The sequence below is a fragment of the Jaculus jaculus genome, chromosome 6 (genome assembly GCF_020740685.1).
Source record: "Jaculus jaculus isolate mJacJac1 chromosome 6, mJacJac1.mat.Y.cur, whole genome shotgun sequence".
NCBI lineage: Eukaryota > Metazoa > Chordata > Mammalia > Rodentia > Dipodidae > Jaculus > Jaculus jaculus.
In genome coordinates this window covers 40,502,389-40,517,133 of record NC_059107.1, presented here as the reverse complement: position 1 = coordinate 40,517,133, position 14,745 = coordinate 40,502,389, and the positions used below count along the sequence as shown (strand labels likewise).

Here is a 14,745-nt window from a genome sequence, read left to right as displayed (position 1 = left end):
ACTTTTTTTCCCTTTCCCACAGTGAGAGTTCATCTCCATTCATGTTGGCCAGGCTGATGTACTTACTGAGAACTACTTATGGGAGCTCTATTGCCAGGACATGGCATCCAACCAGATGTGCAGATGCTAACTGACATGACCACGGCAGTGAACATGAGTCCTTCAGCACCTACTCCTGTGAGACCAGCTCTGGCAGGCGTGTCCACAGGAACAGTGTGTGGAGACCTGGAATCCACAGCCAGCAGTGAGGGGACAGGGAGCTCTGGCCTGTGGTCTTCCTTCATTGATCATATACCCTTGTGTCTCCCTCACACCCTGCAGGTGAGCAGGCTTGTGTGAGTTGTTACTGACAGGTGGATGGTTTCTTTCCTTTGTTCAGATGAAATTTGTACAGGTAAATTCAGCCAGCTCTTCCACCCTAAGAAGCTCATCACAGACAAGGAAGATGCTGTACTTCACCTGAAAATTATTGAAGTGGGTAACAAATAAGACACAAAGCAGAATGAAACAGCAAGCAGTACAGGAGATCATTTCCAAGCGAACTCAGTGGTGGCTGGGTGGTGAAATGTCCCCATAGCCTCAGGTGTTGATGTTTCCTACTCAGTCCTCAGCTCAGTGGATTTGGAAGGTGGAGCCCTGCTGGGGGGGGGGAGGTGTCACCAGGGCAGACCCTGGCATGGAGTCCAGCCCGTGTGCTTAGTCAGCTTATGTTGGCTGGTGCTGGCTGTTTTCTTTCTCTCTGCTGTGGATGTATGATGAAGTGATCCACCTTCCCATGCCATGAAACCATAAGCCTAAAATTAACTCTTTCCTACCATAAACTCATTCTAGGTGCTTTGTCACAGCAATGAGAAGGTAACAACCCTGAAATGAGTATGCAGATGGTGGAACTCTCAGAAGGTCTTTACTGGCCATCACAGCAGCCAGGCACTTCACTTCCCACACAGGTCATGCAAGCTCCTTCAACCTCTGGTATTAATATGAAGAGTCAGTGCTCTTCTCTTCCCTCACCCTCTGGCATGAATATGGACAGCCAATGTTCTTCTCCTTCCTCACCCTCTGGTGTGAATATGGTGAGTCAGTGTTCTCCTTCCTCACCCTCTGGCATGAATATGGACAGCCAATGTTCTTCTTCCTCATCCTCTGGTATGAATATGGAGTCATTGTTTTTCTCCTTCCTCACCCTCTGGTGTGAATATGGAGAGTCAGTGTTCTTTTCCTTCCTCACACTCTAGTAGGAAAATGGAGAATCAGTGTTCTTCTCTTTCCTCATCCTCTTGTGTGAATATGAATAGTCAGTATTCTTCTCCTTCCTCACCCTCTCCAACACAATCCAAATTTGCATTTACAGTCCTCCTCTTAGGCAGCTGAGTCCTCACAGTCCCGAGAAGATGTTTCTTCCACTGTTTCCTCACCTGTATACCAGCAAAGAAAGGCACACTGGAGCTGAGAGGATGGCTTAGCAGTGAACACCCTTTCCTCCAAAGCCAAAGGACCTAGGTTCAACTCCCTAGGATCCACGAAAGCCAGATGCCCAAGGTGGCACCTATATCTGGACTTTGTTTATAGTGGTTGGAGGCCCTGGTGCACCCATTCTCTCTCCCTCTTTCTCTCTCTCTCTCTATCTCTATCTATCTCTATCTCTATCTCTGGCTCTCTCCTACTATCATAAATAAATAAATAAATAAATAAATAAATAAATAAATAAATAAAATATTAAATAAAAGAAAGGCACACTGATCATATCACTGTCCTCATGGACCTCAGAATATTTCTTCCTTCATCTCCTTATCCACACAGCAATGAAAAAAGGCAAACTTGGTTGATAAGCTGTTGGGATGAAAAGTATTGATGATTACTGTTTATCTTCTTCAACCTCCTCTCAAGGAGAATCCACACCAACTCCTCATGATCCTCCTCTAGTACAGCCATGTCCTCTGGACTCAGAAAATTCTGCTTCCTCTATCTTCTCACCTATATATCAGTGGACAAACACATGCTTGACAAACATCAGATCAACCTTGTGTTTTACATGAGACTTGTCCTCAGCAATGGCAGGTGTATTGCTTAGCACACACATGGCATTCTGTACCTGGGCTAGGACTCCACCAGGTATCATAGTGAATGCCTGGTAATTAAAGCAATTTTGAAGTCAGTGGGACACCAGTCTACAAAATGTATGCTTCACTTAGACTTGACAATGGCAAGGGCAATGCTGACATCTTTGGGAACCATGTCACCATGGTACTAACAGTCAGGAGGCCATGCATTTACCATGGCGAGGGTCACGTTTCACCTCTGGTTGTCTGGCCCAAAGGAGTCACTGAAGATCTCTGCTGTAGAAAGCTGCTTGTCATAGGCTTCCTGTGTCAGAAGGAAGTGGATATAGGAGTAGGGCACCAGTTGGGTCTGGAATTCTGTCAGATCAACATTCAGGGCTTCTTCAAATCTGAGGGGAGCAGGGATGGAAGACATAATCTAGCTAAAAATATGGTTACTGCTAGTGTAGTTTGGGGATTTAATGCCAAATATCCTATAAGAGATGTCATAGATGGTCTTACTGTGGAACATTGGAGTGAACAATCAAAGTGTTCCAGGGTATTTTTGGTGGTAAGGATGAAGACATAGGAAGGCCTGGGGAAACAGAGAACTCCATCTTGAACTTTATGTTTTCAAAACCAACAGATATTCCATCAGCAGGGGGTGAACCCATAATCATTTCTTTCACCAAAGCTTTAGAAAATCAAGAATCCATAAAGGTCTGAGCACTGTCAGATTATAGTGAAAACAGTGTTAACACTTTAACAATATTTTTAGAGCCAGGCATGGTGACACACACCTTTAATCCCAGCACTTGGGAGGCAGAGGTAGGTGGATCACCATGAGTTCAAGGCCACCCTAAGACTACACAGTGAGTTCCAGGTCAGCCTGGACTAGAGTAAGACCATACCTAGAAAAACAAAAACAATTATTTACTTATTTAAAAGACAGGGAGAAAGAGGCAAAGGGCCTCCTACCACTGCAAATGAATTATAGAGACATGTGCCACTTTGGGCATCTGGATTTATGTGGTTACTAGAGACTTGAACCCAGGCCTTCATGCTTTGCAAGCAATCACTTTTGACCACTGAGCAACCTCTCCAGCCCTCAGTGTTAACATTTTAATGTCAGAATATATTTGCTTAGTGAGTACTATTTATCATTTCTTTAAATCACGAATGATATACAACTGATGTGAGCATGAGGAGCTGCTATGACGGACTCATCGTAAATTGGCCCTTAACCTGGGTGCCCTCTGGAGTAGAAATCTAATCAGAGTTAACAGTCTAGTCCACCCTTTTGCAACCACTGAAAAATAAAAGTGAGACTGGATGGATGGCTTTGCAGTTATAGGCACTTTCTTATAAAGTATGCTGGACCTGGTTTGGTTCTCTAGCATGCATGTAAAGCCAGACAATAAAAAGTGGCACATGTGTATGCCATTCATTTGCAGTGGCAAAAAGCCCTGGAATACACACGTTTGTACAAAGCAAAAAAGAAGAAGGAGAAGAAGTAGAAGAACAACAACAACAACCAGGTGTGGCTGTGGACACCTTAATCCTAGAAGTGGGGAGGCAGAGGTAGGAGGATTGCTGTGAGTTTGAGGACAGTCTGAAATTACATCATGAGTTCCATGTCAGTCTGGGCTAGAGTGAGACCCCTGTCGAAAGAAAGAAAGAAAGAAAGAAAGAAAGAAAGAAAGAAAGAAAGAAAGAAAGAAAGAAAGAAAGAAAGAAAGAAAGGGAAGAATGGAACTCTTAGAAACTCTATTCAACACACACCCCATTTCAAATACATTCAAATGTCATTTACCAGCTTGTGAGTTCAGGTTCAGACAGGGTCCATGACCTCCTTGCTAATGGTGAAGTACCCCCTGGCATAATTCTTGTACTAACTTCAAGATTGACTTTAATTACCAGGCACTCACTATGGTACCTGATGGAGGCCTGGCCCAGGTACAGAATGCCATGTGTCTGCTAAGCAATATGCCAGCCTTTGCTGAGGACAGGTCTCATGTAAAACACAGGGCTGACCTGATGTTTGCCAAGCATGTCTTTGTCCACTGATATATAGGTGAGGGGACAGAGGAAGCAGAGTGTTCTGAGGACATGGCTGCACTAGAGGAAGATCATGAAGAGGTTGGTGTAGATTCTCCTCAAGAGGAGGTTAAAGAAGATAAATATTAATTGTCAATCCCTTTCAGCCTGGCAGCATATCAACCAAGTTTGCCTTTTTTCACTGCTGTGTGGATAAGGAGATGAAAGAAGAAATTTCCTGAGGTCCATGAGGACAGTGATGTGACCAGTATGCCTTTCTCTTTTTTTAAATATTTTATTTGAAAGAGTGAGGAGAGAGCCAGAGATAGAGAGAAAGAGAGAATGGGTGCACCGGGGCCTCCAGCCATTGCAAACAAACTCCTGATATATGCACCACCTTGTGAAGCTGGTTAACGTGGGTCCTGGGGAATCAAACCTAAGTCCTTTGGCTTTGGAGTCAAGAGCCTTAACTGCTAAGCCATCCCTTCTGCCCCAGTGTGCCTTTCTTTGCTGGTACACAGGTGAGGAAACAGAGGAAGAAAAGTTGTCTCAGGACTAGGAGGACACAGCTGCCCTAGAGGAGGATTGTGCATGCTGATTTGGATGGTGTTGGAGAGGGTGAGGAAGGATAAGAACATTGACTATCCATACTCACACCAGAGGGTGACAAAGGAGAACACTGACTGTCAATATTCACACCACAGGGTGAGGAAGGAGAAGAACACTGACTGCCCATACTCACAGCAGAGGGTAAGGAAGGAGAAGAACATTGGCTGTCCATGTTCGCACCACAGGATGAGGAAGGAGAACACTGACTCTCCATATTCACACCAGTGGATCAGGAAGGACAAGAACACTTACTGTCCATGTTAACACCAGAGTGTCAGAAGGAGAAGAACACTGACTATGCATACTCACACCAGAGATTGGGAGAAAAGAACACAGACTGTCCATATTCATACCAGAGATTCAGAAAGAAGAACACTGACTGTCCATATTCATACCAGAGAGTGAAAAAGAGAACACTGACTGTCCATATTCACTCCAGAGAGTAAAAAAAGAGAACATTGACTGTCCATATTCACATCAGAGTGTCAGAAGGAGAAGAACACTGACTATTCATACTCACACCAGAGTTTGAGAAAACAGAAGAACATTGAGTGTCCATAATCACACCAGAGGGTGAGGATGGAGACACTGACTCTCCATACTCACACCAGAGGATGAGGAAGGAGAAGGACACTGACTCTCCATATTCACACCAGAGGGTCATGAAGGAGAAGAACACAGATTCTCCATATTCACACCAGAGGGTCAGGAAGGGGAAGAACACTGACTCCCATTTTCAGTACAACAGGTTGTTGGTTTCTCATAGCTTGAGCTTCGCCATCAGCTGACAGGTATTTAAGTGCTGTGATTGAATTATCTTCACCAAATTGTGCTCATATTCAACCTTTCTCTGTGTAATTATAACATTTTAATATGCATTTTCAAATTAAGACAGTAAGGAAAAAGTTATTGCCCATGAACTTCCTCTAAAACTGCCTTGATAGTATGTATCTCCACACTTGGACGTCTGGTATGAATATGGAGAGTCAGTGTTCTTTTCCTTCCTCACTCCAGTTGGGGCTGCAGAGATGGCCTGGAAGTTAAGATATTTGCTTGCAAAGCCAAAGGACTTCTGTTCAATTCCCCAGGACCCATCCATGTAAATCAGATGCATAAGGTGGCGCATGCATCTGGAATTCGTAAATAAAATAAATCTGGTTGGGATAAGCTTCATTGGTTAAAGCTAAATATGTATGGAGGAGGCTAGGGAGATGATTCAGTAATTAAAGGTGCATGTTTTCAAAGTGCCAGCTCAGGTTCAATTCCTTAGTATCAACGTAAAGCCAGGTGCACAAGTGCCACATGTATCTGGAGTTCATTTGCAATGGCAGGCATCCGTGACTTGCCCATACTCATATCCTGTCTCTCAAACAAATAAATAAAATATTTAAATGCATATGGAAGCTCTTTATTGGCTGGTGGGTCAGGGAGGAGAGCTCAAAGAGCCAGTGGGTGTGTTAACAAAAGCACACAACGCAAACCAAGAAGGAAGAACCAGGAAGCTGTTTCTTATTGCCAGCTTAAGTCAGACTAGAGTAACATCTTGCCCCACCAGGGCAAGTCAGCATCTCTGTTCTTTTGGACCTGTGCCCCTAACTACCTGGAACTCACATTGTAGTCCCAGGCTGCACTAAGAAGTGTGGGGTGCAATGTCTCAATGCAGCAGGTTTGGATGGGAGCACAGGGTTCCATGGGAAGCAGTTGGGTACAAAGGTTCTCACTAGGGAGTTTGTAGGACTTGTGTGGGAAGTGAAGTGCCTGGCTGCTGTGATGGACAACAAAGAACTTCTGAGAGTTCCACCGTCTGCATACTCATTTAAGGATTGTTACCTTCTCATTGCGGTGACAAAGCACCTAGAATGAGTTTATGGTAGGAAAGAGTTAATTTTAGGCTTATGGTTTCATGGCATGGGAAGGTGGATCACTTCATCATACATCCACAGCAGACAGAAAGAAAACAGCCAGCACCAGCCAACATAAGCTGAGTAAGCACACGGGCTGGACTCCATGCCAGGGTCTGCCCTGGTGACACCACCTCCTCCAGCAGGGCTCCACCTTCCAAATCCACTGAGCTGAGGACTGAGTAGGAAACATCAACACCTGAGGCTATGGGGACATTTCACCACCCAGCCACCACTGAGTTTGCTTGGAAATGATCTCCTGTACTGCTCTCTGTTTCATTCTGCTTTGTGTCTTATTTGTTACCCAGTTTGACTATTTTCATCTTACACCTGCTGCTTCTCTCAGATTTAGCCAACCATGTCATACTTTATTCACAGAGTAGACGCCCCTTCCTCTGAAATGACACACAAGGATGATATTTCTCAGAGTTTTACACAACCAAACATGAAACTATCCAGATCTTCCATATCTGGGGACCCTTATCTCCCTCCCTCCCTCCCTCCTTCTCTCTCTCTCTCTCTCTCTCTCTCTCTCTCTCTCTCACACACACACACACACACATCTTTTCTTCACTTTCTTTTACAGAAATTGGTCTCTTTAAATTTTCTTTGGAGGAAGGGGATTTTTGAGGTAGGGCTTCGGTATGTAGTCAAGGCTTGTCAGGAGCTGCAGCTGCTCTTTGACCTCGGGAACTGCAGCTGGTCTTGGATCTCCAGGCACAGAGCCTTATTGTATGGCCTTGGTGAAGCAGACTTCAGACATGAAGGCATTGTTGAGAAAGTTTTATTTTCTGTATATAAGCTTGTGCCTGCCTGAGTAAACTTAAGCCTTGACCAGAACTTGTCTTGGCTCCATTACTTGTGTTCTTATCTGAGGTTCATTCCCACTCCCTCCTTCGGGGTCTGTTCGACTCTGGTGCTGCAGGCCAGCACAGCATGGCACCCGGAACATGGACCTGAATACGAGGGACTTCAATGAGGAACGCCAACATCAACCCAGGATCCGCGGAAGAAAGTGAAATTAAAAAGAGGACTGTAGTGGCCCGCTCAGTCTTCTGGAATAAGGTAAGTTGGCGCAATTATGGGACAAGCAAAGAGTAAAAAGGAGCTAATTGCTGTAGTAAAAGATATTTTAAAAGCACAAGGAATTGGGATTGTTTCAAGTTCTTTAAGCAAATGTTTTGATTTTTTTAATAAAATGAGCCCTTGGTTTGTAGAGCAGGGAAAATTCTAACAGCAGATGATTGAAAATCTCTAGGCAAAGCTTGTTTACCAGGAGGATTTCTTCTTTTTGTTTGTGGGGTGTGTGTGTGTGTGTGTGTGTGTGTGTGTGTGTTCATTGTGCTTGCTAGTTATGTCGTGTTTCGTAGCTAAAGAGATGAGAGAGACACAGGTGACACCCCTTTCTCTTCTACAGAACCATTTCAAGGAAATCAAAGACCTCAGTATAGACATTAAAAAGGAAAAGTTAAATGTCTTTTGCAGGAGTGAATTTGCCAGATATTTGTTCTAGGTCAGCTTCACCTTACATAGAGGATTATTAAAAACAACAGAACTCTCTCTGAATAAGTAACTTATAACTTGTCAGATATTTTTTAAAAAGATTGTAATGTCCTGTTACTTAAAAGGAGGAGGCAACTGACCTGACTTCTAAGCCAGCCTGCCTCAAGATAACAACACAATTTGCCTTAGTTACTCCTAATAAAATCATTTCCAAGTGTGTTATTTGTATTATTGGCATAAAATTGTATTAAGACTACATTCTTTTTAGTAATAGGATTAATCAATTTGGTGTAATTTTTTAATAGCCTTATAAGAAAGATGGTTAATGATGGGGTGAGATGAATTTATTGAAGGAACTGGGAAAGAATTTTTCAATGTTGGGACATAGAGTGCTTGTTTAAAATGCCTTTTGAGTGGTACTTAGATCAGAATGTTAAAGTATGTAAATAAAGGTGTGCAGATGTAAAAAAAAAAAAAAAAAAAAAAAAAGAAAAAGAAAAAGAAAGAAAGAAAAGAAAAAAAAGAAATTTTCAGGCTAAACCTAAACACCATGCCTAGAGTTAGAGGTTTTTAAAACTGTTTACAAACTCTTTAAAAAAAAACAAAACTAATTTTCAAGCTAAAATATGTTGGGATAGCTTGCTTAAGCTTTACCAAATTTAAGTCATGGGTACAACATAAAATCGTTTTAGGTTAATAAAAATTTCTGTGGTACATGAAATCGATAGCTATCAAGTTTAAGCCAAAATCATTGGTTGTCAAATAATGTTTTTTCTTTCAAAAAGATTTATCAAGGGTTATATTAATATTTAGCTAGCTGTTTTGGCTCAGAAAAGACCAGATTCTACTCTATTGTATGTAAAGTAACTGTCTCAATTTTGGCATCTTAAGTCCAGTACTTAAAACAAAATTAACCCTTAAAACATATTCCCTACTTTACGGTACAGCCTAATGCTTAAACAATGGTCCTCATCTGAAAAAAAAATATTCAAGCTCCACAGTTCTGTTTCCAGTGTTCTCTGGGTAATTTGTACCCACACAGGTATCTGAACTGGTCAAAGATGTTTTCACACAGGTGCTAAGACCTTATACTGTCTTACTTGTCCTTTTCTGATAATTTCTAGGTTAAATTAGTTAAGTTTGTAAATCAACTGGTACTGTTTTCAAGACTGGTAACAGGTTCTGCCTATATTTATAAATGTTAGATATATTAAGTAATACAAGAGCTTTTCAAGAGGGGAAACAAACATTAAGACATCTTTTCCCCATAGTTCGAATTCTATAATAAAGAAAAACAACTATAGATGTTTAAAGGGTTATTTTCAAATTTAAAATATGTAAATAAGTTCTGAGACCAAAATATATATTTGTACAGCCTTTAATGGCACCCAATAGCTCTTTATTATCAAGATTAAAAGTTGTGTATATGTTTCTGATAACTCTGCTAACATCTCATCTGTTTTACAAGCGATGTTAAATACTACTGTGACATTTAATGAACAGTTCTGAAAAAAATCTCAGTCAGCTCATCCTCAGATGGTCCTGAGACGATCCAAGCCTGTCTACCTGGATTCCCTCGACCTTCAAAAAGACCAGTTTGCTGTGTGCTCACTTCTCAGTAACTCCTTACTTTTATTCTTTCTCCCCAATGTTCTTTCAAGACTATCTTCCTACACTCTGGGGTCCATTAAAAGAGTTCCCCTCCCTGGGAGAGACTCTAACTGCAACAAGTCCCCACTTCGCATCCCGTTCAGCAGGAAATAGGAAATGATCTGATATCTTCGACCCAGTCCCCTAAAGCAGTTGGAGTGTCTTCTCATGAGAGGGAGAAATAAAGGGGGAATAGATTGTCTACACCATACGTTCCTGTGGTCATAAAGTATGCTTGAAATAAGTTTGTTTAAAGTTCCTCTAATGCACATAGCCAATCACAGAGCTTGATTAGAATGCCATGCAGATTACCAATGGATCTGCATCAACTCTAAAATGTACAATGGTAGTTATGAAGGTTGGGTAAAGGTCAAAATACACTTGGAAGGAATTTGGCACCATGATAACATTTTGTTAGATTTGGTTACTTTACATTTAAAAATTCTAGCTATACAGAACAGTCATCTTGACTTTGATGCCCCTAAGGCTGCTAATGATTTACTTACTGCAATTAAGTCTGTGTTGCTTGGTTGGAACTCTCTAAGTTCCTGGATAGGCAGCTCTGCAGCTGTGGGAGTTTGCCTTCTGCTTCTCTTATGCCTATTGCCTATTTTCTTCAAGTGTCTAATGAAGTCTATCGTGAAGGTTCATGCAGAGGTCTGAGGTATGCACTATAGAACATGTCCTTGGTTCCCTCAGACTTTATCCTAATTCTCCCTCTGAAGGCATTAACAGCCTTGGTAGAGCAGACTTCAGACATGAAGGCATAGTTTTGAGAAAGTTTTATTTTCTGTATATAAGCTTGTGTCTGCCTGAATAAAGTTGAGCCTTGATCAGAACTTGTCTTGGCTCCATTCCTTGTGTTCTTGTCTCAGGTTCATTCCCACTCCCTCCTTCGGGGTCTGTTCCAATTTGTGCCACAGGCCGGACAAAGGCTGACCTCTAATTTGGAATGACCCTGCTGTTTCAACTTTCAATGTCCTAGGATTATAGGTGTGTGCCACCACACTTGGGTATGATTTTTAGATTTCTCTAATTTTGTTACACTGGGTTTTCCATCTACTTTTTCAATGTACCTGCCCAGAAGGTTTTACTGTCTTGTCTGATTTCTTCCATATCATTTTAAATTCCTCATTTTTATGCCCTTTCATTTCATCCTTATTATTTGCTTGGTGATTTCTCTATGTTATTGAATTTTTTTTTTTCAAAGTAAAGTTTTACTTTAGCCCAGGCTGACCTGGGCCTTACTCTGTTAGTCCAGGCGGGCCTCAAACTCACAGTAAGTGTCCTACCTCTGCCCCCAAGTGCTGGGATTAAAGGTGTGCCCCTCCACACCCAGCTATGTGACTTTTTAAAATAAAAGGAGATTTGTGCTTTCTGTGGGCCTCTGGGTCGAGACTGCAGCCATGGTGAAGATCTCTGGCGTGTTAGGTACTCTCCTCATGCTTTTTGTGACACTTCATGGTCTAGCTGAAGTCTCCACATCCTGTCCTGCAGTCCAGCTTCAGGTCTAAGCGAGACGAGCACCTCCAGTAGAGAGCCTGCAACCTCAGCCTAATGAGCCCTTTCTGGGGTACAGCTGCCCTGTCTCCTTCACCAAGCGGATTTCTTTGAGTTCCTTCATCTCCTCACTTACTGTGGCATCAGGGTGCATGTATACCCGCTAGCCATTCTCATTGAAAGCACACTCACCTATGATTCGGCACAGTTAAATGATACTGGTCACATCCCAGTGTCATGCTACTTTCACAGATTGTTTCCAGTTTCCTTTGTGATGAAACAGAGAGGAAACTAGGTGTAAGTATAAAAGGCCATTGGGATAAAATGCTCAATGTCATCAGAACTTGAACACACGGGAATCCAGCCAGGAGTGTTACCTCGGAAGTTTGCTCCCTTTGGGCCTGTATAGTGTAGGAATTAAGCTATACATTCCAGATGATGCAGGAGTCTGGCAATCCTATGTACTGGCTGCTCAAGGATTTCACTGCCCCTCAGGAGTGGGACTAAAATTTTGGAAACTGGCTTTTGTAATTTTTAATAGGATTGTTTTAAACTTAAAAATTGCCATGCTGTTAGTATTTATGAATACTTTGGGTGAGATCAAGGGGTTCCTTGGATTTTTAAATTCATTAAATAAAATTTGGCAAACTTCTTTTTTAAAAAAAAGCTGTTATTTGGGATAGAGAGATGGCTTAGTGGTTAAGGCACTTGCTGCAAAGCATGAAGGTCCAAGTTCAATTCCCCAGCTCCCATGTAAGCCAGATGCACAAGGTGGTGCATGCATTTTGACTTCATTTGCAGTGCCTAGAAGTCCTGTTGCCCTCATTTTCTCTCTCTCTCTCCTCTCTTTCTCAAATAAATATTATATATATAATATATAATATATATATTATATATGTATATATATTATTAAAAAGCTGCTATTTTAGTGATATAATCCAAAGTAATCTTTTGCAGTTTCTATTTTACTAACTTCAGTTTTTACTCATAACATTTTACTCCTTGTTTTTTTAAAAAAAAATATTTTTATTTATTTATTTATTTGAGAGGGGTTGCAGATAGAGAGGGAGAGATAATGGAAGTACCAAGGCCTCTAGCCACTGCAGACTAACTCCAGACACATGTGCCACCTTGTGCAGCTGGCTTATGTGGGTTCTAGGGAATCGAACCTGGGTCCTTAAGCTTTGCAGTCAAGCACCTGAACCACTAAGCCCCTCTCCAGCCCCTCCCTTCATTTTAATTTTGGTTAGAATGTTAGTTCCATTTCAATGACTAAATATCTGAGTAGAGAATTTTAGTTATTTCTTTTTACATTGACATAGGTGTTTTTTTGTTTTGTTTTGTTTTTGTTTTTTTTCCAAGGTAGGATCTCACTCTAGCCCAGGCTGACCTGGAATTCAATATGTCATCTCAGGCTGGCCTCAGTCTCACAGTGATCCTCTTACCTCAGCCTTCAGAGTACTGGGATTAAAGGCATGTGCCATCACACCTGACTTGATATAGGTTTATAATGTTACTAAAGTCCTCTCACCCATAATTTATCAGTACATGTAATCTATCTGAAATGCAATGATTTCATTGTCATTTTCAGAAATTCTCTACTTTTATTTGAATTTACCTTTTTTTGTAGAAACTTTTTAATAAAAATTTAAAATTTTTCCATCCAGGCTGCATTGTCTTCTTTCTTTCTTTCTTCCTTCCTTCCTTCCTTTCTTTCTTTCTTTCTTTCTTTCTTTCTTTCTTTCTTTCTTTCTTTCTTTCTTTCTTTCTTTTTTTTCTTCTGAGGTAGGGTTTCACTCTGGCCCAGGCTTATCTGGAACTCACTCTAAGCTGACCTCAAACTCACAACAACCCTCCTACCTCTGCCTCCCAAGGCAGATTAGAGAGAATGGGCACAACAGGGCACACCAGGGTCTCTAGCCACTGAAAATTAACTCAAGATGTGTGTGTCACCTTGTGCATCTGGCTTATGTGGATACTGGGGATTCAAACATAGGTCATTAGGTTTCACAGGCAAATGCCTCAACTGCTAAGCCATCTCATCAGCCCCATTGTTGTTTTTTAAAAATATTTTCAGTAGTTTGTTTGTTTTGAGGTAGGGACTCACTGTAGCACAGACTGACCTGGAATTCACTGCATAGTCTTCAGGGTGGCCTCAAACTCACAGTGATTCTCCAACCTCTGCCTCCTGGGTGCTGGGATTGAAGGCATACACCACCATGCTTGGCTCAAGTATAGAAATTTAGCCAGGCATGGTAGAGCCTTTTTTTTTCTTTTGGTTTGGTTTTCCAAGGTAGGATCTCTCTCTAGCCCAGATTGACCTGGAATTCACCATGGGGGTCTCAGGATCATCTCAAACTCACATCAGTCTGACTACCTCTGTGTCCCAAGTGCTGGCATTAAAGGCATGCAACACCATTTATTTATTTATTTATTTGCAAGCAGAGAGAGAGAGAGAGACAGAGAATGGGCACACCAAGGCCTCCTGCCATGGCAAAGGAGCTCCATATGCATGCACCACTGTGTATCTGGCTTTACATAAATCAAACCCAGGCTGTCAGGCTCGGTAAGCAAGTGTGTTTAACCACTGAGCCACCTCTCCAGCCCATGCATTGTTTTTGTCTTATTTCCAATTTGCTTACTACTCTGTGAGAAGAGATTGGTACAAAGCATTCTCATCTTACCAGCCTCACTGATGATTTCTTTGTCCTTGGTTATAGGAGTAGTGCTTATATACTCTGTATGTGTCTGATAGACTAGATCTAATTCTGTAGGATTTTCTTGAGTAAATAGACAACAGTGTTTTGTGCTTTGGTCTTACCCTTGAAGTGCTATTTCTCTCTCTTTTTGTTCATTTGAGGTGAGGAGAGGGAGAGAGAGAGAGAGAGAAGAAGAAGAAAGGAGAGAATGGGCATGCCAGGGCCTCTAGCCACTGCAAAGAAAATGCAGATGCATGCGCCTCCATGTGCAGCTGGCTTACATGGGTACTGGGGAATGGAACCCGGGTCCTTAAGCTTCACAGTCAAGTGCCTTAACTGGTAAGCCATCTCTCCAGCTTCTTATCTCCGGATATCTTATTTCTGTAGTCTTGCTGGACTTTCTCCCTGTACAGCTGGCTGGCAGTTCAGACAGAGGCACCCACACCACTGGGGCTGCAGAAGCATGTTTCTACATGTGCTGTTTGAAGCCTGCCCCACACTGGCAGCTGGCAGCACACTCCCCCACGTACCTTTGTCCACAGCGGTTGGTACAAATCTGCATTGTTCTAAATTCAAGTAGACTGGGGTTTACTTCAGCACAATTTCAAAGGTTCACATTTTTCTTTTGAATAAGCATATTAATTCTATCCATATTTTGGTCTATTGCTGTCATGATTTTATGCAGAAATCACTGTGGGCATTGTGCTTCTTGCCGCTTTCCCTCCTCTGCAGCTCGTCTCCCTTTCTCCCGGTGCTCTTTGTTCTTGCTGTCTTGGTAATTGCTCCCTTCGTGATAGTCGGACTAGA

General features: G+C 42.0%; 1 pseudogene; it reads right to left on the bottom strand.

The window, feature by feature from the left end:
• Positions 1-1,359: 1,359 nt before the first annotated feature.
• LOC101606647 lies at positions 1,360-14,500 on the bottom strand (annotated as a pseudogene).
• Positions 14,501-14,745: the final 245 nt, after the last annotated feature.